Source organism: Camelus dromedarius, chromosome 5 (genome assembly GCF_036321535.1).
Source record: "Camelus dromedarius isolate mCamDro1 chromosome 5, mCamDro1.pat, whole genome shotgun sequence".
Taxonomy (NCBI): domain Eukaryota; kingdom Metazoa; phylum Chordata; class Mammalia; order Artiodactyla; family Camelidae; genus Camelus; species Camelus dromedarius.
Genome location: NC_087440.1, coordinates 5,765,920 through 5,787,911, shown reverse-complemented (window position 1 = coordinate 5,787,911; position 21,992 = coordinate 5,765,920). Strand labels below are relative to the sequence as shown.

The 21,992-nt window shown below is 45.7% G+C and overlaps 1 protein-coding gene across 5 annotated transcripts in view; it reads left to right on the top strand.

Moving 5' to 3' along the window:
* The first annotated feature begins 3,279 nt into the window (after positions 1–3,279).
* The window catches only part of TLN2 (talin 2), a 395,887-nt gene continuing 377,174 nt past the window's right edge, over positions 3,280–21,992 (top strand). For 3 of the 5 annotated variants that reach the window (XM_064485544.1, XM_064485540.1, XM_064485542.1), the window contains exon 1: positions 3,280–3,380. The gene's annotated coding sequence lies outside the window, so the exon portion shown is untranslated. Of the gene's footprint in view, positions 3,381–4,628; positions 4,829–21,992 lie in introns of those variants that run through there. The other 2 variants (XM_031452945.2, XM_064485541.1) reach the window with 2 other exon arrangements.

Here is a 21,992-nt window from a genome sequence, read left to right as displayed (position 1 = left end):
ACTTATTAATTGTACGCTGTGCTGAAACTCAGATAATATTCTCCCTATAATTATTAGGTAATATTTTCTCCTAGAACTTATAATTAGAAAGGAGATGGAGAGATTTCTATAAATCTAGAAATGTCAAATGAGAATAGAAGCCCAAGTATCTTGTTTTCATCTCTGGTTCTGAGTAACAGGCAGTTTCCAGAAAATGTGGTTCCCACTTCCGCCTTGCTCCCAGGAGTGGATAAAACAATTTGGAAAGGGGGAAAAATATCATGAACTGTTGTGTATTTTACCAAGGAAGCCCCAGAACATACAGCACAAAATATGATCTTATAAACAAAAGTAGAACAAAATACTTGGTGGAATTTCTTTTTGCTCTTCAATATGGGCACAGTTGGGTTGGCTCAGGTATGTACATGTGTAGACAGAAAGTCAGCAGATTAGGGCTAACAGTGCAATGGGTGGAGTAGAGCAATTTCTTAGCATTTGGCTCCTTAGCACCAAGCAAGTCTGGCTTGGTCTTTATAGCTCTAGCTTGTGGTAAGAATGGGTTTGCATTCCAGATACATTTATAGGTGACTAAGATGTTCTCTTTTTATTTTCCCCAATACTGCAGTTTTTATTCACACACAATGTTTATCTTTCCAGTCCTTAGTGATCTGCTTGGCAGGAACTGGGACAGTATGAAGGCTTGGTAAATTACTTAATGGAATGAGTTTTATTGCAGGCCCCAGATACCCTAAGATACACTGCCACCATGTTTTCTTCTGCTGGATGGAGATAAAAACCTAAGAATGTGAACTTAATTGGGTCAGATGTTTTGCTGGTCTACAATGAATTATGATCACTGTGACTAGTAAAGAGAGACACTACTAATAGCTGACTCTAAATTTAGAAATAACTATCTTTTAAGGTCTAGAGAAGCCTGTTTCAGGGCAATTACTGTAGGTTACTGGTAAAATCAATTTTACCTCTACTGAGGAGGTTGTTGAAAAAATATACCACTAGGCAATAGAATGGTTAGAGTTGGTCTTTCTAAAGAAATAGTAAATGGCCTTGAGGTCCTAAGAGAGGTTAGAGAAACTGAGACACGATAAAAATAGGTGAATTGTCCAAAGTCAGTTATTTAGAAGCTAGGACTAAAAGCAAAGAATTCTAGGATTGACGTTCTTATAAGGGAAAAGTGTATGATTGATCTCAGAAAGCCACAAATAGTATTAATTGCATAAATAAGGCACAAGTCTTCGGACACCTGCACCTCACTGCTCTGAATGTCTCAGACTTAACTGCTATTTAGAAAAGTGTAAAATTCCAGAACTAAACCAAGGCTATAAACTCTACAACATGTTAGTGTCCCAGGATTACATTGACAGTGTCACAGGAGAGATGACTTTTCAGGTATCTCAGGAACTAGCCAAGTAGACAGTGAATAAATATGCATTTTAATGAATAAGTATTCATTGTGCAACTTCTATGTGCCAGGCCCTCTTTTAGGCACAGAGGTTCAGATAAAATCCTTGCTCTTGTGGAGTGTACCTTCTAATACTAAATGCCATCTCATTGGCAGGTAGTGGAAGAGCATGGGATCCTTTGAGAAGGGGGAATTAAGTGATGGAAAATCTTGAAATCCAGGTTGGGGAAAACACCCCTGATTTTGAGATGCTTGACAGGAAGCCATTGGGCCTTGTGAACTGAGGACTAAGTGGAAAGGAAAGACTTTATTTGCAATCAATTTTTCTCTTCGTCTCGAATAGCTTCTGACATAAACCTGTCATTTAAGCTATAAAAATATGGTTGCTCTTTGTCAGTAAACCAAGGGACAATTTAGGTGGCATTAATTTAATGAGCTTATTACCAATCTCTTACAGAAATCAATAAACATTTACTTTTTAACCATCCCCTGAGGTTATTGTTAGACTAGTGAATGTCTAAAAAGGTGTGGTGAACAGAAACATTCTTCCTGTGCAATCAGAAACAGTCTGTGCCTTGCAACTTTTAGGACTTTCTCAAGTTGCCAGTTAATTGGTTCTCTGACTGTGCTTTTTGATTTATAAAGTTAATTCTCTACAATAAGTTACAATTCTGTACGCCAATGTTATAAAGACCTCTGCGGTCATAATAAAATCAAGTTCATCAACCCAGACAAGAACATGCTATTGTTCTTACAGAGTGTCCAGTCTTATCCCAATGTCCCAATGGGCTTCTTCAAGATAGTTTCAATTTATATAACCTCCAGTTCATAGGGACAAAAGTTTCAAGTTCTGAGAAACACTGAAAAGTTGCAGTAGTTTCATTTTTGAGTAACTAAAGAGGTTTGCTATGTATTTCTTGGGAAAAGGGGTTAATTTTGGTCATTTTATTTTGGGATGAAAAAAATGCCTGATTTTTTCTGATTTACAATTGGTTTTTTTTTTTTTTTTGAGTTACAAAAGTAACGTGTCCCTTACAGAGAAATCAGAAACTAGAACTAAGCAGAAAAAAATCATCCACAATTCCATCAGTCACTGAGACCTATTTAGCATCTTAGTGTTTATGTGTCCAGTCTTTTCTCTTTCCACGTAACAGTATTTAAAAACTGGGATCACATGGTACGCAATGTTTTGTGATGTGTCTCTTGGCTTCCTTAATAAACTTCAAATTGTTTCATGGCAACCTACATTTCCTAATGAGTGTGTAGATTTGAGAGACATATAATTGACTTTATTTAAGGCCACAGTAGGCAGGAGAATTTTTTTTTCTTAAGAATTTAACAGAGTACGTCCCCTCATCCCTGAAGTCGTTCTCTAAATCCCTAAGTGACCTCAGACCAGCCGAGTTTCGATGTCGGCGTATACAACACGTGCAGAGAGGGATAATCTCGCTTCGGGTTCCTGCCGACAGCCCACCAGGGTCCTCCCGTCCGAACCGAACCTCGGTTCCTCCTGCGGCTGGCTAGTGGTCGGGGGAAGCGCTCTGCGACCCCAAGGGCCCCATTCCCCAAGACGCCGCATCCCCTCCCCCGCCCTCACACAGCGGAATCGGAGACGTGCGACAGCTCAGCTGGCGCGTCGCCTTGCCTCGCGGGCCTTCCCAGCACCGGACGTCGGGCTGGAGACCCACGAGGGGCCAGAGGGAGCCTGGGCCGGCCCAGCCCCGGTGCCGCGCTGCGCCGCGGCCGGACCGGAGCCGCGCGGGGCCGCGCCGTCCCCGAGTGATGACGCGCTTCCTGCCCTCCCGGCGCTCCCGGGCCGTGCGCTCGCGCTCGCCCTCGGCTCTTGTTCCGCGCCTGGAGCCAGCGGCGGCTGCAGCGGCTGAGGCGGCTGCGGGAGCGGAGCGGTCGCCGGGCGCGCGGGGGGACGCCGGCTGCACTCCGGGGCAGGCGGTCTGCAATGAGACAGTAAATGCATCCCCCGGTAAGGCGCACGGCTCACTCGGGTTTTCCTCTTCTCCAGCTGCATGCACGTTGCATGAATTTCTCGTGTCTTTTCCCTTCCCTCTACAGAAGGAAAATGTGGGTGGTTTTTCCCTTCCTTTTGCATTTCGTGAGTGATGCCAATGCAGAGAAGACCCCGAAAAGCTCCCAGATTTGATGTTCTAGGAGAGCTTTTTGCAGGAAAATAAAAATAAAATAAAATTACTGCACCTGTCTATTGCACATGTATGTTTTACTGCACTGGACCCGGGCGCCGCCGTTTGCGAACAGCCTCGCAGCCGGCGCCTGAGAGCGGATTCTTAGTCGTGGGCAGCGGGTCCCCTCCGGGGCTCCCGCTGGGTTTCCGGTAACTGGGCTTTGAAAAGCGGCCCCGCCTGCATGGAGTGTCCCCTCGGCCCCAGCCGGGCCCCTGCGCCAGGAGAGTTGGCGCGGGGCGGAGCGGCTTCATTCCAGCACTGGTCGCCCCGACTCCAGCGCCACTTTGCAAACAAGTCTCCGGCCGAGGCTCCGAGCAAAGACAGCCGGCCAGTGCGGAGCGCCTTTCCCAGTTCCGGACTCTCCGACCTGCCGATTCTACGACTCTCCTTTACTTGGCAGTCTCACCACCAGCAAACTGCTGGCCGCTGAGGGACCGGGGCAGCGCCGGGCTGAGAGCGAGAGCAGGGTTGGGATTCAGTGCCGCTGGACGAGGGGCGCCCTCTCCTTCCTCGGCCCCACGAGCTGAAATTTCGCGCCCACCGGGAGCATGGGGTTCTAGAGACTGGAATTTCGGGATTCCTTGAGGGGACAGAGGAGCGACGTTTGAGGGCGCCATATTTTCAGTGGGTCCTGCCTGCGGAGGGGAGGGGGCGAACAGTTGGTGGGCCCCGGGGAGAGCGCGGCGCCCCCGCAGGAGAGGCTGGTGCGGCTTTCCCCCGGAAAGTTTGCGCGCCCAGGCCGGCACGGAGGCGGCCCCGCAGGGCGCGCACGGCGCCTGTCCCCGCAAGGGCGCACGGGCTGCAGCGCGTCGCCAGGCCGGCCCGCCGGGGTGGAGGGCCGAGAGCCGCCGTCAGGGACTGCGCGCTCGTCTCGCCTCCTTCCCCTGTCGGGCTCGGAGGCACGAGGAACACGCCCCTCTCCCGCCGCCGCGGCCGCCCGGGCGCTCCGCGGAAGCCGTGCGCTCGGCCGCATCCTCCGGCCCGGCGCGGGTGCGGAGCGTTTTCCCGGCGCCTGGGTCCGCGTGGGCGCCTGGCAGCCCACCGGGGCTCACTCCCCGGGGAGAGGAGGCGCCCAGGTTATCGCCTCAGGGCGGACGGCCTGGCTCGCGGTGGCCCCGGGGCCGAAGACCAGCCCGAGCCTCCTCTCGTCTCCCTGGCTGCGGCGGCGACAGCAGCAGCGCCCGCGGCTGCGTGCTCGGCTGTCGCAGCGATGCCAGCTCGTGGAGGCGAGGTAAGGGGGGCGTTTCCAGAAGTTGGGGCTTCGGGTGACGCGTGGGGAAACTTGGATTTTTGCTGCCCGTAAAGAGCCTGGGTGACTTGGGGAAAGGAAGTTGATTCAGAATCCCAGTGGTGAAAACTAACCTCTGGTTATTTCCAGAAGATGAGAGGGATGAGCTGTGTTGGCGTTGTCCAAGATGCAGTTAAAGACAGGAGAGTAGGGATGATGTTCTGGAAACTTGGACCCCCAAATATACATAACTTACAAGCAGACTGGTGCTCTGAGTATTGCTTACTATGGCTTCTCATAGTCCCTAGGGGTGCTGAGTTGTGGCATTCGTCACGTTGCCCGCAGTCCTTTTTCCAGAGCTTGGAGTTGGCGAGTCCTCAGGAGTGGAGCGGTGGGGACTATTTACTTTCGAAATAGACTGTGATCTTTGCTTTGTGAAGGGGCAGGCGAAGGGCGTGTCTGTTGACCTACAGTTCGCTGGCAGGAACGTGTCAGCCTTTCTCCTTGGCATTTTACTGAGACGATGCCATGGGATTGAGGTCATGTCAGCACTTTGGGGCTTCATCATTGGAGAGGCTACAAGGGATCACAGAGGGGATGTAGGGGAAGAGGGGAGGCTTTCATCTCGGAGATGTGCCCCGTGATGTCAGGAATTAGGCTGCTTTTGTGTCTGTTCACTTCATTAAATGCTTCCAGTGAGACGGTCAGCCATTGAGTTTCCTAGGTTTTATCTTTCTTGTTGGCTGATTTGGGTTATCTGCGAAAATCCTGGAGGGGCGGTGGATGTGAGCAGACAAATGGCCTTGAGGGAGGAGGGATACCTGCAGGAATGCTAATTGTTTTTCACTAAGCCCTAGAATTGTGGAGAACACCCAGAGCCCAAGATACATTTGTCTAAAATTAGCGTAACTAATTTAGGAGAGAATCAAATCCGTTGCTGAAATCCTCCATCCCTTTTGTAAAGTTCCCAGTCTTAGAAGTCGTGCCTTGAATCAACAGAAACACAGGGCTCCTCAGACTGGAGGAGTCACAGGTTTCTCTCTGCCTTTGTACCCACTCAGGTAATCAAGGAGATACTACAGAGTTTTATTAGTTTCTGTTTTTGGCACTGATGCTGTGCTTCTACCTCCAAAGGGAAAGTGAGCATTTTTAACTTGACCCTGATGAATGAATGAGTTATTGGGGATATTCTTTATAAGCATAGGCTTGTGTATATGTGGCTTGAATTTACCTACTGTTGAATCTACTTGTTCATGGTTTTTCAAACACTGTTTCTTAAGTATTTTTAAGTCAGGTTTAGAAAGAGGATGTGTGTGTGTGTGTGTGTGTGTGTGTGTGTGTTGTTTCTAGTCCAGTTTCTTTTATATCTCAGAATTACACTGATTTCCCCCAATCCTCCACCCCTGGCTCCTAGCAGATCATTTGTTCCCAAGAGCAGTTAAAGATGGTGATGAATAATCTAAATTTTTACCAATTATATTCAGAAAAAAAAAGTTTATACATCTAAAGATGTACTTACTCATTTTAGGATTGTACTTTGTAACTACGTCTGTCACATTTTTCTTGGATGTGCTAAACATGTAATAAACATTTAAAAAGAGAAGTTTTTTTTTAAAGCTGAAATAAAAAAATTAGAAAAGAGGAGCTTTATTGCAAATGCTTCAATCTTCATTCCCAAGTTTGCTACCTTAATATTTATTTATTTATTTGTGCCTCTCTAAACAAAGTGTTATAAATTGTGTTTTGTTGCCTCTTGCTTCTTTTTTTTTATAACTTCATGGCTAGATCAAAGTTCCTGCATTTTTTTTTTTTCCTATTAAGATGTTGTAACTTCAGGAGGTTAGGAAATGCCTATTCGTTTTGGAGAGTTGCCTATCAAGTTACCAGGCTGTGTGGTGTGTGTTGAGGTGTGTGTGTGGCGTGCTCAGACTCGTGGGACGGTGTCTAAAACTTTGTGATCTGTGACATAACTGCTCCAGAACTTTTGAGTCATAATGTTTTCTTGGAGATTTTAGGTGGTGTTTAGCCAATGCAGGAAGTACTAAAAAAGAGTTAAATAATTCAAAGTTACTTTTATTGGGTAAAAAAAAAAATTAAAGACAAGAAGGAAAACTAAATAAGCAGGATCAGAATTACAGCTTAACATACCCAACTGGTGCCTTTTTAATTACAGTACTTTCCCCCAGAACTTTTTAATCCTATTACTTTTATATTTAATAAGGAGGCTAGTTAAAACATAAGCAAAACAGAACTATTATAAATAATGGGGATAAATGTTGGGTATAACCAGATGTTTTGCCTAAAGTTAAAAGAGTTAAGGAATCTGAACTCTGTCAAACTCCCCTTGCAGGACCCCCCATCCCCCCCACCCCATTAGCAGGAGATTTTGAAAGGCAAACAAATCTCAGATGGAGATGGAGTCAGAAAAAAAAAAGAAAGAAAAGAAAAAAAAGAACAGAATGTTTAAGGTAGGCTTCCCTTGTCCATTGACCAAACTAACAACCTGTCGCTTAGTGGCAGGTGCCATTTGAATGACAACTGGTGGATAAGGCTGAGTCCAAAAATGCTTTGGTTTTAAGAGCCTTTGTTTATGTACCACCCAGAGCTATGAATTAAGACTGAGGTCTTTTGCCACCCATTTCACAGTAGATTGTCAGAGTAGCGCCAGGACTGTGGTTTTGTTTTTCCCTTAACCAACAATTTAATTTCAGCCAAAGTGATGCTGGTCTGAATATGCAGAACAAGTAACGAATATCTGTATTTCCTTTTACTCTTCTAGCCGCACTCTTAACAAAATTCTCCAAGCCTGCTATTCACTTATTCAGCGATTGTTTTTGAGAGCTTACCATGTACTTCATGCATTGAAGACCTCCCCTGGCCCCACCCCACACACTGAGTTCCTAGAGGGTGATATTATTTTATGCTTAACATATCTGGTAGATTCCAGGGGAAGGGATTACTGTGAGATTAAATAGTACTTGAAGGACCACAGGATCAAAGTTACGCAAAGGATATGAACAGGCAAGTCTCAAGAGAAGAGACCCAAATGCTCATAAACATGTGAAAAGATTCTCAACCAACATATTGGTTGGGGAAATGCAAATTAAAAAAACTAAGAGATTTGTTTTCTGTTCATCCACTTAATCCATGTTTTGAAGATTGGTATTATCTTCTGTTAGATGGGTTGGGGGCAACCCTCAGACACTTGGTGGGAGTATGAATCGGTGCAGGCTTTAGGGTAAGCAGACTGTTTCTGTGAACCTTTGGAACATACATGCCATATGAACCAGCAGTCTTATATTTGGAACCCTTTCTTAGAGAATTAAAAACATCAGCGTGTCGAGATCTGTGTGTGAGGATGTTTATTGAAGGATTATTACAGAAAGTAAACTGGAAGCAACGTGATTGTCCATCAGTAGGATGAATAAAATAGTGTGCAGATACTATGGATTGTTTTGTGAAGGATGTCTGTGAGATATTGAATGTAAATGAAAGCGAGTTGCAGAATATTGTATGTAATATGATCCTATTTCTGATTTAAAAAAGAAGAAACCCTATGTGTATGACCTTGGGGAAAGATGTAGAAGGACAAAGCAAATTTAATATTGTTTAAAACTGACAGTGGGGCAAAAGGGTGATTAACTTGTTCTCTGTGCACTTTGAATGGTTTACTTGCTCAAACATGCAGGCTTTTCTATATGAAAATGCTTTATAATATTATTTGGTTAATGAATAAGAAATTCATCTGGAACCATTTTAGAAACAAAAGCTGGGCAATATCATGTTTTCTCTGATGCCTTCTGTAGCAATCTCTTGTGTCTTTGGAAACTTTCAGTTAATTATCTTATAAAATCTTGAGATTTCCCAACTTTAAGTAAATTCCTTCAACGTAAGTGATGGCTTCAGGAAAAGCTGTTTGCCTCTGTCTCCCAGTAGAGTGGTGACAGGAAGAGGTCGTGAAAGCTCTTAGCAAACGGTCTCCTTTTCCTTGACTTTCTCTGATCCAACTCTGAGGGAAGACCAGTGGCGGTCCTTGCAGGGGAGATTTTCTGGCCAACTGAAGAGTCTTCCTGGAAAGGAGCAGCATCTCGTCAAACTTGGTTTTCCTGAGGCCCAGGGAGATGCTGCTAATTGGTGGTGCTGGCGTTTGAACCTAGGTGAACTCTCTCCACATTCTCTTTAGTTCAGCTGATTGCTCTGCCGGTACCACATCTCAGTGATGTGATGTTGAAACTTAATAGAATTTGAATTCTTGGCATTTGGTACCAAAAAAAAAAAAAAAAAAAATCAAACGTTACAGTTTCCAAGCAGTGGAATCTCCATTCACATTTTTAAAAATGTGAATCTCCATTCACATACCACATGACCCTGTGAATGCTGATGGGAGACTCAGAATCTTAGCCCACTGGAAGCCAGGGCTTCGCTGCATAATATGAAAACCATGGCTTAGATTCAGTGGTTTCCAGGTGAGAATGCCTCAGAATCACCCGGAGGGCTTGTTAAAATCTACGGTTTTGGATTCTGCAAGTCTTGGGTGGGGGTCTGGTAATTTGCATTTTTTAATTTGCACAAGTTCCCAGGTGATGCTGATCTTGTTGATCTTGCTGGTCGTGGACCACGCTTTGAGAACCACTGGTGTACAGGAACAGCTTCTTCTGTTGTACAGATCTCGTATTCTTGCCCAGCCATGCTCTGCCCTTCCATGGATGAAAGTTAAAATGTCCATCAAGGCAAGTTAATTTAATTTTATCAGGTTCACCAAGCTGGGAAAAAGAAATATTTGAGTTACATTACTTAACTTGTCTGTATCTTTTGTAGGTGTTTCATAGATGGATGTTTGTGTTTAATCAACAGTGAAAGTGAGAGTTCAGGGTACTTTAAATATTCTCTAAGGGATTCTCATGGGAAAGCAGGGAAGACTGTTAGTCTCTGGTTCCTGGTGTTTGTTTGTTTTTACGTATATACATATTCAAGATTTGATGTCATTGATTCTTTTTAATAAAAAGTTGGCTACATGTGAAGGGTATTGTGAAGAACATGGTGACCAGATGCTAAATGTTACTAAAATTGTTGTAATCTAATCATTGGTGCATTTTGCGGGGCAGGATGAAATTAAATACAAGTCATTAATTTCAACAAGTGTTTATTACAGTGTTGCCAGAGGGGACATATTTCTAACAGTGCTTACCAGTGACACATAAGTGCTTGGCTGTGCTCGGGGACCCTCAAGAGGCGTGGCTGACCTGAAGCTCAAGGAGAAGGTTCCCTGAGAGGCTCCGCACTAGCGGATCCCCTAAATTTAAAATTCCTTAGTAGATAAAAACATGTTCTCTTTTCAGCCACTTAATTTTAGTGCCTTTATTCTTTTCTAATGATTACACATGTAAGTTACAAGCAAAGCAAGATTGGTTGTGCCTAGTGGAGTGGATGAACAAAAGTGAAACGGGAGGGAAATTTTCCCGAAGGAAGTCGTACTTAAGCTGGGCCTTGGAGGGTGGGCCTCTTCTGCTGGGTCCTCTACCCTGGCTGCACATGGGAATCACCTGGGGATTCTACTTAATTGATCTCAGTGGGGCCTGGGCATTGGTGGGTAAGTTCTCCAGGGAATTCTAATACGTTGTCAGGGTAGAGAACACTCATCTACAGTCCGGGGTCACACCACGTCATTCTTTGGAGATTCCATACATCTGTCCCACAGTCTCCTCCCACCAACGTTTTTGGTGACTTGAACATCTATGTGGATTGTCCACCCAACTCAGTCCTTTGACCAACTCTATCCTTTGACCAACTTTTTTTTTTTAATTGACATATAGTCGGTTTACAGTGTGTTAATTTCTGGTGTACAGCATAGTGATTTAGTTAGACATATATATATTTCATTTCATATTTTTCATTATATTACAAGGTATCGATTATAGTTCCCTGGGCTGCACAGTAGGGCCTTGCCGTTTATCTGTTTTATATACAGTAGTTAGTATTTGCAAATCTTGAACTCCCAATTTATTCCTGCCTACTGCCTCCCCCCGCCGCCCCACTGCCACTGCCGTAACCATGTTTGTTTTCTATGTCCATGAGTCTGTTTCTCTTTGGTAAATAAGTTCATGTGTGTCCTTTTTTTAGATTCCACATATAAGTAGTATCATGTGTTATTTGTCTTTCTCTTTCTGGCTTCACTTAGTATGACAGTCTCCTGATTTATCTATGTTGCTGCAAATGGCATTATTTTATTATTTTTTTATTGCTGAGTAGTATTCCACTGTGTGTGTGTGTGTGTGTGTGTGTGTGTGTGTGTGTGTGTGTGTGTGTGTATATAAATATATAAAACAACTTCTTTAGCCAGTCATTTGTCAATGGACATTTGGGTTGCTTCCATGTCTTGGCTGTTGCAAATAGTGCCGCTGTGAACATTGGGGTGCTTATTATCTTTTTGAATTAGTTTCTTCCAGATACATCCTCAGGAGTGGGATTGCTGGATCATAGGATATGACCAGCTCTCTTTTAGTTATCGTCTCTTCTCTCTACTTCAGCCGTCCCCCCCATGATTATCTCTAGGCTGCTGGTTCTCAACAGTTTTGCCACCCAGAGGATATTTGGCAATACAGAGAGATTTTTGTCTGTCACAACTTGCAGGCAAGAATGGGTGCTACTGGCATCTAGTGAGCAGAGGCCAGGGATGCTGCTAGACCCCCTACAATGCACAGGAGAGGCCCCACAACAGAGAATATATGATCTAAAATGTGAGCAGTGCCATGGTAGAGAAACCCTGCTCTGGAGTCCTGGGAATTTTTTAAACCCTGATCCATAGGCAAAGTACAGCTTACGAGATGACCCAATATAAACACATGCAACTGAAACAACTTTTTTCTCTTTTACCTTATTCCTGTTAGTACCCAGTTCCACCTGGCCTTCACCCGACAAGGGATTTCGACCTGGTGACCCTTCTGCTTCTTCATTGTCCACCATCCCTCGCTTGGCCCCTCTACCTCCTCAGCGTAGATGCTTGCATACACCCTCAGCTTTCTTGACCAATTACTCCTTCATCACACTTTCCTGGGAAACCCCACCCTCTGTCCACCATGCTCCTGCCTTGGGCTGATGAATATGGCTGGAGAAAACCAGCCATCTGCATCGTCTTGCTTTTGATTTATGACCACAAACCTCAAGACAGACTCTTGGCACTGCCGAGCCCACTATGTTTCTGGCCCCACCCCACTCTCAGCTGATGGCCTGACATATTTCACTGAGAAAAAGGAAGCAATTAGTAACTAGTTTCATCATCTTCCCGTGCTAAATCTGCTAGCCGATCTGCACCAAAACCACACAGCCCTGGAACCACATGTGCAGCGCAGCCCGTTCCCTGTTGCACCCAGGGCTCTCACTCCTGCATGTATCTCTCTTCCCATCAGCATTGTCAGTTTGCTCCCTCGATGGAAAATCCCCATGAGAAACATGCTGTAGTATCTCCCATCTTAAGGGAAAAAGTGGCAACAACAAAACACTCTCCACCCTCTGTCCTAGTCAGCTTTTCTCCCAAGTCCTCCGTTCTCCCTTGTAAATATTTCCAAAAGAAGTGACATCCATTCTGCTCCATTTCCCACCTCTCATTCTGTCTTGAACCCAGTGTGGCTCTTGCCCCATCCCTTCACTGAAACCACACTTCGTCAGGTACCAGTGATAACCTAGTGGCCAGCTCTTAGTTGTCATCACCTGCAGACTCTTGGCTGATTGTGGTCTCTTTGTGACACTGTCTTCACCTGGCTTCTACCCCACAATCCCCACCTGGTTCTCCTCCTACACCCAGGTTGCTCCAACTCCTCCTGCTCTCCTGCAGGACCTCCTCCTCCTGGCTTCTGAAAGTGGGGGCTGTTCTCTCACACTTCACTTAGGAGTCTGCTCCAGTGTCACCTCCTTAGAGGTCTCCCTGGCATCGCTGAGAGAGCCCCCACTCTCAGCCTCTTCCTTCATGTGATTTATCATTTCCTGATACCGACACACCTCGGAGACATTGTAGGTTCCATTCCAGACCAGCGCTATAAAGTGACTACTGAAATAAAAGTGAGTCACGTGAATTTTTTGGTTTCCCACTGCCTATGTTTTGCTTATGCTATACTGTAGCCTGTTAAGTGTGTAATAGTAACGCATCTACAGAAAACAATGTACCTGTCTTGATTTAAAAATACTTTAGTGCAAAAAAGTGCTAACTATCCTCTGTGCCTTCATATTTTTGCTGATGAAGAGTCTTGCTTCTATGTTGGTGGCTGCTGATCAGTTAGGGTGGTGGTTGCTTGAAGTTTGGAGTGGTTGTGGCCATATCTTAAAATAAGACAGCAGTGAAGTTTGCCCCATTGACTGACTCTTCCTTTCATGAACAGTGACTCTTTTGCATGCAGTGCTGTTTGATAGCATTTTACCCACAGTAGAACTTCTTTCAAAGTCGGAGTCTATTCTCTCAAACTCTGCCACTGCTTTATCAACTGAGTTATGTCATATTCTAAATCCTTTGTTGTCATTTCAACAATCTTCACAGCATCTTCACCAGGAACAGATTGCATCTCAAGAAACCACTTTCTTCGCTCATGCATAAAAAGCAGCTCCTCATCTGTGAAAGTCTTATCATGAGATTGCAATAATTCAGTCACATCAGCAGGCTGCACTTCTAATTCTCTTGCTGTTTCCACCACATCTGCAGTTACTTCCTCCTTTGAAATCTTGAACCCCTCATAGTCATCCATGGGGGTTGGAATCAGCTTCTTCCAAATTCCTGTTCATGTTGTTATTCTGACCTCTTCCCATGAATCACAAATGTTCTTAATGGCATCTGGTTGATGGAGCAGTCAGAACACACACATTTATTGATTAAAGCTGTCATCTTTTATGGGTGCAGTTCATGGTGCCGCAAAGCAATTACAATTATAACATCAAAGATCACCGATCACAGATCACTGTAACACATATAATAAAGTTGAAAAAGTTCAAAATATTGTGAGAACTACCACAGAGTGACGCAGAGACAGGAAATGAGCAAATGCTGTTGGCAAAGTGGTCCTGATAGACTTGCTCGATGCAGAGTTGCCTCACACATTTGATTCGTGAAAATGGCAGCATCTGCAAAGTGTGGTAACACGAGGTCTGCCCATGTTCCATACGTGATCCACGTGTATCGCCTGTCTCGTGGTGTGTAAGCTCCGTGAGAGAAACCATCCCTGGCACTGTGTCCCCAAGTGTCCAGAACAACGCCTGGCACATGGTTGATACTCAACTTTTAATGAGTAATTGATGAGGAGGAAAACTTGCTGATTACACAGTTAGCCTTCTAGGAGGCAAAGTCAGTGTTTCCCAGATTGGAGCAAAGGAAGAGAGTAATGTGGAGGTGGAAAAGTGGTGTCTCTTGGGGGCAGATATTTTAGGTCATGTGCTGAGAGTTAGGAGTTCAAGTACTGAAGAATGAAGGCCATCCTTGTTAAATGCTTGTTGAGTGGTTGAAGGCACCTGCAGAGGACAGCACGACAGAGACAAACGGCTCTTGTTTTTTTTTATCTCTGTAAGAGGGGCACTTAAGCGTTCTGCTTGGTAACTTCTGGTGCTGGTTGAAGATGGGAAGTTCACCCGTCTTAAGTGTTTGTCGTTGACCTCGGTGCTCTGGTGAATTGTTTTGGTGCATCATTCGTCCCCAGAGTCCACTTGACCACGTGGAGAACTGTCTCTTTTTCCTCCTACGATGTTGGAGGTCCTATCTGAGTGAATTCCTGGATGGATAGGGTATTCTCTGCTTCCCTCTGCCCTGTTCTCCCAGGCAACCGGCTCCAAACATGATGTGTTTAAATCAGGACCCCTCTCTTCTCTTTCTGTTTGCATCCTTCAAGACAGCCCATTTAGCTACTTGGTATCCGTGTCCAGGACCTAGTTTGATGTAAGTGAAGATATTTCCTGCATGTGGCCTGAGGTCACGCATGGCAAATCTTCCAAGGGGAGTGTGGATTATTCCTGGGTCTGAGAGATTACATCGAGGGCACTTTAAGAGGCTTAATTTTCTCCTTGAAGGGCTCTCCATTGGGCTCAGCACCTGGCACTCCTGGGCCCTCCCCGAGGGGTTGAAGGAGTTCTTCCTGCTGATAAGATGTCAGCCTCGGGCAGCCTGAGGTGCAGCCATGGAGCAGTCGGGCCTGGCACATCCTGGAAGAAGAGCAGGGTGATTTGAGGGAAATTTATTTTTATTATCAGTACTTAGTTTTTAATAAAGTGACCCTGAAAGGTTCTAGGTCAGCCTCTCCCTTTGACAGAGAAAGAACTCAGTTGCAGAAGGATGAGACTGACTGGGGCCACTTGGTAAAGCTGGCCCTGGAGTCCCACTCTCCTGACCACCCCGGGCACTCCCTCCTTTTCTTGGGATGTTGTGTGGACCCTGACTAATTCATGGTTGTGGTTTTAGGCTCTGGATACATGTCAGAATCACCAGGGAAGCTCCCACAACTTGTTGGTTGTGCTGGTTCCCAGCCCGATTCACTGATTTGGAATCTCTGAGTGTGGGATGTGGACATTGCATTTTTTTTAATAGCTCCCTAGCTAAGGAGGCTCCTAAGAGAGGCTGTCCAAGAAAAGCATGTAGGTGCCAGAAGCAGCCAGGGCCTTGGAGACAGTTGCCCAGTAGGGAAGATGCTTGCTGGCTTTGCACTCTGGATAGACCTGGCTCCTTCCTGCTGCCGGACAACCAGCTTAGTGGCCCAGTCTGCTCCTCGCTCTCCCACACTTCCTCCGGTACTGAATAAGACCCTGTAGGGTTGCAGTTTTAATGCATGTTGGAAGGGCTTTATATTTGCTTTGGGGGCATTTTCCCAAACTATTTTGAACTACTTAGGTGAGAATGAAAGCTGCAATCAGTTTGAGAACCGTCTGCTGAGAGCCTTTGTGGGTCCTCTTGATGAGAGTCTCTGGGTGCCTGCGTGCTGAGGGTGGCTCACCAGCTCTCGGACCCGCTGGAAGCTAGAAGCTGGCCACAGGTGCTGCTCTGACAGAAGGAAAAAGGTAGTGTGATTGGCTGTGCGGGGCTTGGGGGGGCGGTTTACAGAGTTTTATAGGAATGAAGAATCACTTGCTGGTTCTGGCTGGTGAACTTGCTGGGTACGTCGGAGCTCTGATTGTGTGATCTGCATGGCAGAGCCAGTGGTGATGCCCTGTCCCCCCCGAGCTGGCTCTCTCATGGACCTGACAAGTGGCGTATATGCAGTTTAATGATGGAGATAGTGGGACAAGCCTTGTGGAATCTGAGGCACATCAGGTGCAAATGTCCCTCACAAAAGGAGCAGGAGGCGGGCACTTCCCTCTTGAATCAGAACCCTGCATAAGGACTGTGTTTGGGCTGCCATGTCACCGAGCCATAGACCGGTGGCTTAAACAGCAGGAGTGTGTTGTCTCTGCTCTGGAAGCTACAAGCTCGAGATGAAGGTGCTGGTGAGAGTTGGTTGCTACTGAGAGTGGTGGGAAGCATCTGTCCCAGGCCTCTCTCCTCGGCTTGGAGACAGCCATCTTTTCTGTGTGCGTGTCCGTTTCTGTGTCCTGACTTCGCCTTTTTACAAGGACACCAGTCACAAGAGATAAGGGAGGTAGGGCCCCCCTGATGTTTTCATTTGAATTTGATTACTTCTGTGAAGACCCTATTTCCAAATAACGTCACATTCTCAGGAACTGGGGAATTTGGACTCCAATGTATCTTTTTTTTGAGGGGACATGGCTCAAGCCGTGACACAGATTGTCAAACTGACTTGTTTCTCAGAATGTGAATCTGACGTGGAATGCTTGTCTTTGGGCTAAGTCAGTAATGGTTGGGGAATTCTGCACCTGCCAGTTTCACTGACCGGTACTTGGGACTTTGTGTTCCACTAAGGTCTTGCATTTATCTTTTGCCATGGCAGGCAGGTATTATTTCTGCTTTGAGGAAATTGATGTGTACCAAGGTGTTCACACTAAATACTGGGTAAGTTTGATTCAGGCTCAGATCTTCTCCTCCGGAATATAGATTTCTTCCATAACACTGGTGATTTCCCAAGTCTTGATACGCATAAGAATCTCCTGGGAGACTCGTTAAAAAATACAGATTTAGGAGACTTTCTGGAATAGAGCTGAGTTTGCAACCAAGGAATCTGTATTTTTGTTGTTCCCCTGAATATTTTGACGCACCCCAACATGTGAGAATGAATGCTTGCTACCGTGGACTTAATATTTTGGGAAGGGAATCCCACCAATACCACCAAGTTCCCATTTGGTTTTCTGTTGTCTGGCTTGCATGGGAGCCGTCATGGAAAGGTGTTCACTGGACTCGGGGTACTCTGAGCCCGAGAGCTTCTTAGACAGTGGTACCCCTGCCACCATACTAATGGGGAGGGTCTTCGACTGCCAGGCTGGGCTCATTGTCCCTCAGCTAATGGAAAATAAATCTGGCTTGAACTTTCTGTGCTGTAGAGATGCACCTTGCATCACAGTGGGGAGCAGGCGGGCAATACGTTGAGACAGCGTGTTAACAAATGAACATTGCATGCTTTATCAAAGCAAAAATAGAACTGGCAAGAGGACAAGGGAAAAAATGTGATTATTAAGTATTTATTATTGTAAAATGTATCTGCATGAACTAGGGGCATGTGCCCAGGGCAGAAGAATTGCCTAGAGAAAATTCTGAAACAAGGATTCCTAGGCTCCACTCCCAGAGATTGTCTTTTTAAGGTGGGACTCAAAAATTCTGAGCTGCCGGTCCGGGTACCACCCTGAGAACTGGCAGCTGAACACTGATGAGAGATTGTCACTGTGTATTTCATCTGTTGATACTGCGATGACAATCTTTCTGAAGAACGAAAATCTTTCTAATCCTTGTCCATTAGCCTATAGATTATAACTCAGACTCAGGATACATGTCCAGGTTATTTCACCATCTTGACTGTATTTTTAGTAATTACATAACAAAACACATGCTCTCTTAGGAGGGCTGCGTTTCCTAGAGGGTGGTCCGTAGGTCAGAACTAGCAGAATTACCCAGGAATATGCTGCCCAGTCCCCAGATACTCTGATTTGGTAGGTCTGTGTAGGGTCCAAGAAGGTGCAGTTTTCTTAACCAGAAGTTTGTTAGGTATAATGAGGTTTGAGTGCCACTGAGCTAGAACTTGGAAATCAGTTGTTTGTTTACCAGAAGCCAGCCACAGAGTAAGGTTAGAAACATTGTTGAATTGATTGTTTACAGTGGCATTTGTTTCCATTTTCCTGCTTGTAATGCTGTTTGTAGCCTGAAGTTCCAGGACCTTGTTCTGCAGCACAGATGTATTTTTAATAGATGGTTAGAGTTCTATTTGAGTAATCATCCCCCGCCCCCAACCTTTTGTACGTAAGCTCATGCAATTCATTTTAAGATATGTCTTTAAACAAAAGTTATGTTCCTTGTCCAGGTAAATTTCTTTGGAGCATTGATAGTAATGTGAGATTTATTAGAGTTTTTTGGAGTTAATTCAGGGAAGCTTTGTGGTTTTCAACTGCACAAGTGGTTAAGTATGACCTTTGATAGGAATATGTTTGGGCTCTGTGTGGATTTTTTTTTTTTTTTAAAGTTGGTAAATGCTTTCATATGAGAGGGAGCAGGGTCAAGAGGAGGGACTCTCCCATTAGTTCAGTTGCATTGACCAATACTCTGCTTCTTGCCTTGCAGATGTTTCTGCAAATTGATCCCTGCCCCAAACCCCCATCCCCGGAGACAAGATTTTCAGTTCTAGGTTCTTCCTTCTGGAAGAATGGGAACCTTCATTTTTAGAAAGAGGAGCTAGAATTAATTTTGTGTCATTGGGCCATATGAGCCCTCATGTTAACGTCAATTTATGTAACGTATTCTTGAAAAGCTAGAGATAATCTATTTTTAACACTGCAGCAGGAACTGCGTGTTTGTCAAAATCGATAGAACTATATACTTGAAAAGGGTGAAATTTACTGTACGTAGTCGTACATAAGTAAACCTGACTCACAAAGTGTGTCAGGGGAACTTGTCACTTTAGCCACTCTTTCTGTGATTTAGTTTTCAAATTAAAGATTTCGTTTGTGATGCAAATGACTCCCCTAGGTCCCTCTTTGTTCCTTGAGTGTTTGAAAACTTGTTCCATGTGCTTGATCTCCGCTGGTGCTGGTGGGATGGGGGATGAGGGATCGGCACAGGGCTGCTGAGGGATGGCACTGGCCCCTCACCTCTTCCTCTTGATCATGCTCATTGTAGCGCCACATCTGCTCACCATGGGAGTTCACAGAGGTTTGGGGGATGAATTAGACCATCGTGTTGATGCAGAGACTGAGGTCCTGAGCGGCCAAGTGGCTTGTCCAGATGTGAGGGCTGCATTGCCGAAGTGGGGGATGATAAATGTAAAGCTGACTGTGCAAGCTTCTGGGCACATGGTAATGAGCTATGATTTGTTAGGGTGGGTAAATTGATATGTGTGTGTGTTCCCTCTGTACTGCGTTGGCTCTTGTAGGCAACCTCAGGATGGGAGTTTGATATGTTTATTTTTTTTTCCTCTGTTTTGGATCATCTTAAGCACAATGGGGAGATGTACTGGAGGGCTGTGTTGGCTGGTTTTGCTCATTGACTGATGAGGTTGAGGTGGGAGCAGCGCTTTCTAGCCGAGGAGCTGGCTTATGATCAAAAGGACGCTGAGATAGTGGCACCCCCCAGTCCTTCCTCAGTCCCCCGGGGCTCGGGCGAGACAAAGATGATCATTTTCCAAGTGTGCCAGGACTTGGAAAAGTTTGGGAGAGCCCTCAGCTCTCTGAATGTGCTCTACAGGGTCCCCTGGAAGCAGGAGCTAGGTTACTAGGTTTTAAGTTAATAGAAGAGAACAACATGAAGGAATCCAGGGCTGCCACAGACTGTGTAGGAGCATTAATGAGAGATGTGGATAAACTAGACCAGGGTTCCCACACTTCTCTGATAAGGAGACTCACCTGAGTACTTGCTAAACTGACAGCTCCCAGGCCTGCCCTGGTCTGGGTTGGGGCTCTAGAATCTGTGCCTCTAAAAGTTACCCCATGTGATTCTCACCGGGGCTATTTGAGAAACACTGGATGAGGTCATACATCTCTTTGTCCTTCCTTGCTCTTGGAAGCTGGTCCATGCATCAGCAACTTCACCTGGAAAACTCCCTGGAACTGCAGGGCTCCATCCACACCTGCTAACTCCGAATCAGCATTTCAGTAAGATCCTGAGGTGAGTGTGTACACGTGGTTAATTTGGGGCAGGGTTTGCCTGGAGGGCAGGGACCCCTGTCAGCATTTTACAGCAGAGAGTTGGAGGTCACAAGGTCTGCTCATCTCTTCTGAGGAACCGCTGGACGAGCTGCTAGGCCAGAGATTTGAACTCAGGTTTCTGACTCCAAATGGAGTGCTCCTCACACATCCTCTTGAATGTGGTTCCTACTGAATCTTAGGGTCTGCCTCTCACCTGATGTCAGGACCCTCACCAGCCTATTAATATTGCACCTGGGAAGAATGATACCTGGAGACAGGAGAGCACTGCTGGGACCACTAGGTGTGCCGTTCTTGGCATCCATTAACCCTATCAGGACACCTTCTCACTGTCCCTGGGAGAAGATGAAGGTCCAAATGTGAAAGTTCTTGGAGACTTGCAGAAGTTTGCACCATACGGATGGTGGGGCCCTGAAAAGGTTGTTTTATCTCCATCCAAGGACAAGACCGATGGGTTGCAGTTTTTTCTAATGCTCCTCCAGACTCTTAAATCCTTCTCCTCCCAGCACAATGTCAGAGAAAATACCCTGCGAGGCACTTGCCAAATGGCTTGAACTACGCGTCCATGCACATTTCCAAAAAGACAATTAGAAGCTTATTTGATGAACTAAAGGCGTGCTGTGCTAGACATTAGTCGGAGAGAGCTGAGTGCCAATTTGGGAAGCTTTCCCTGGGGCTCTTTCCCTTCACAGCTCCCCCTTGGAGAAGCTGAACTGGGGAGGTGGAGAGGTCCCCCTCCAGGCTCCGGAGAAGGGAAGGTGAGGAGGAGGAGGGACAGAGGGGGTGACGTGCCCCAGAGAGAGAGGAACGTTGGTGTGCCTCCTCCCAGGAGAACTGGAACCTTTGCAGATAAAATCAAGCGGAAAAGTGAAAGTCATTACAAATTCATCAACATTTGAATCACATTACCAGTTAGCGCTGGTCGTGTGACCTGGAAGACTCTTTAGGAAGCTGAGCCCTAGGGAGGTCACGGACCCTGCCCAACGTCATGCATGCGGCTAGTGGTAAAGCGTAGGTCAGAGTCCAGGGATTCTGTCTGTGCTTTGTCCCTGTGCTCTGCTGCCTTCCCTATGGGAGGGAAGACGCTAAGAATGTGAAATTTTACAATGATTGGATCCAGATGTGCTGGCGCTACACCCCCTTTAAAGCTAACAGTGGTTTTTTTCTTAATAGAGTATTTTAATCGGCTAGTTTCACTTGCTAGTCTACCTTATGCATTCAGCAGATAAAGGTCAGGAAAGAAAAACCCGAGTCAGTGAATATCTCTGTTGTCGGGGATGTGACACTAGGCTGTTTCCTTTGGCTTGAGGCACCAGATCAAGTGACCTAAGGCACAAAGGACAGGGAAAACCTCTGCACTGGCTGCGGGCAGAATGTTTGTGTTCAGGGTTGGAGCGTGGATTTATGTGCTTTCCCAAGGACAAGGAAGATACATATTACATTTAAAAAATTAAATTGTGGGAAGACTAAAACTTCATGATGACTTTTGTAGCTTGAGTTAGGGGACCCTAAAGGGCTCCAGTGCAGAGGCATGGGGAGGATGGGGCCATTTGTGTGATGCCTCATTTCTTGTGTGGAAAATCTGAAGCCTATAATGTTATGACACACGGCTTAGCAATAGATAACACATTGCCTTGGTTAAAAATAGTTTAATGTGTGTGCCCATTTCATTCTGTCCACTAGATTGACTTCTGAGGGCATCCAAGCCCTTCTTTTGTCCGGCGGTCTAGGGGCATGTTGTTAAGTGATTAGAACGTCCAGCTGCAGAGGTCATAGGAGGTAGATGCCTTGGGGAACTTGGACTTGAGCTAGAGGCCAAGTGCACTGAATTTTGGTGTCCTCCCACGTGGTGTTGACTGTGTTAGCCAGGCCGTTACAACCTCTTCTCAGTCGCATGTCACACTGG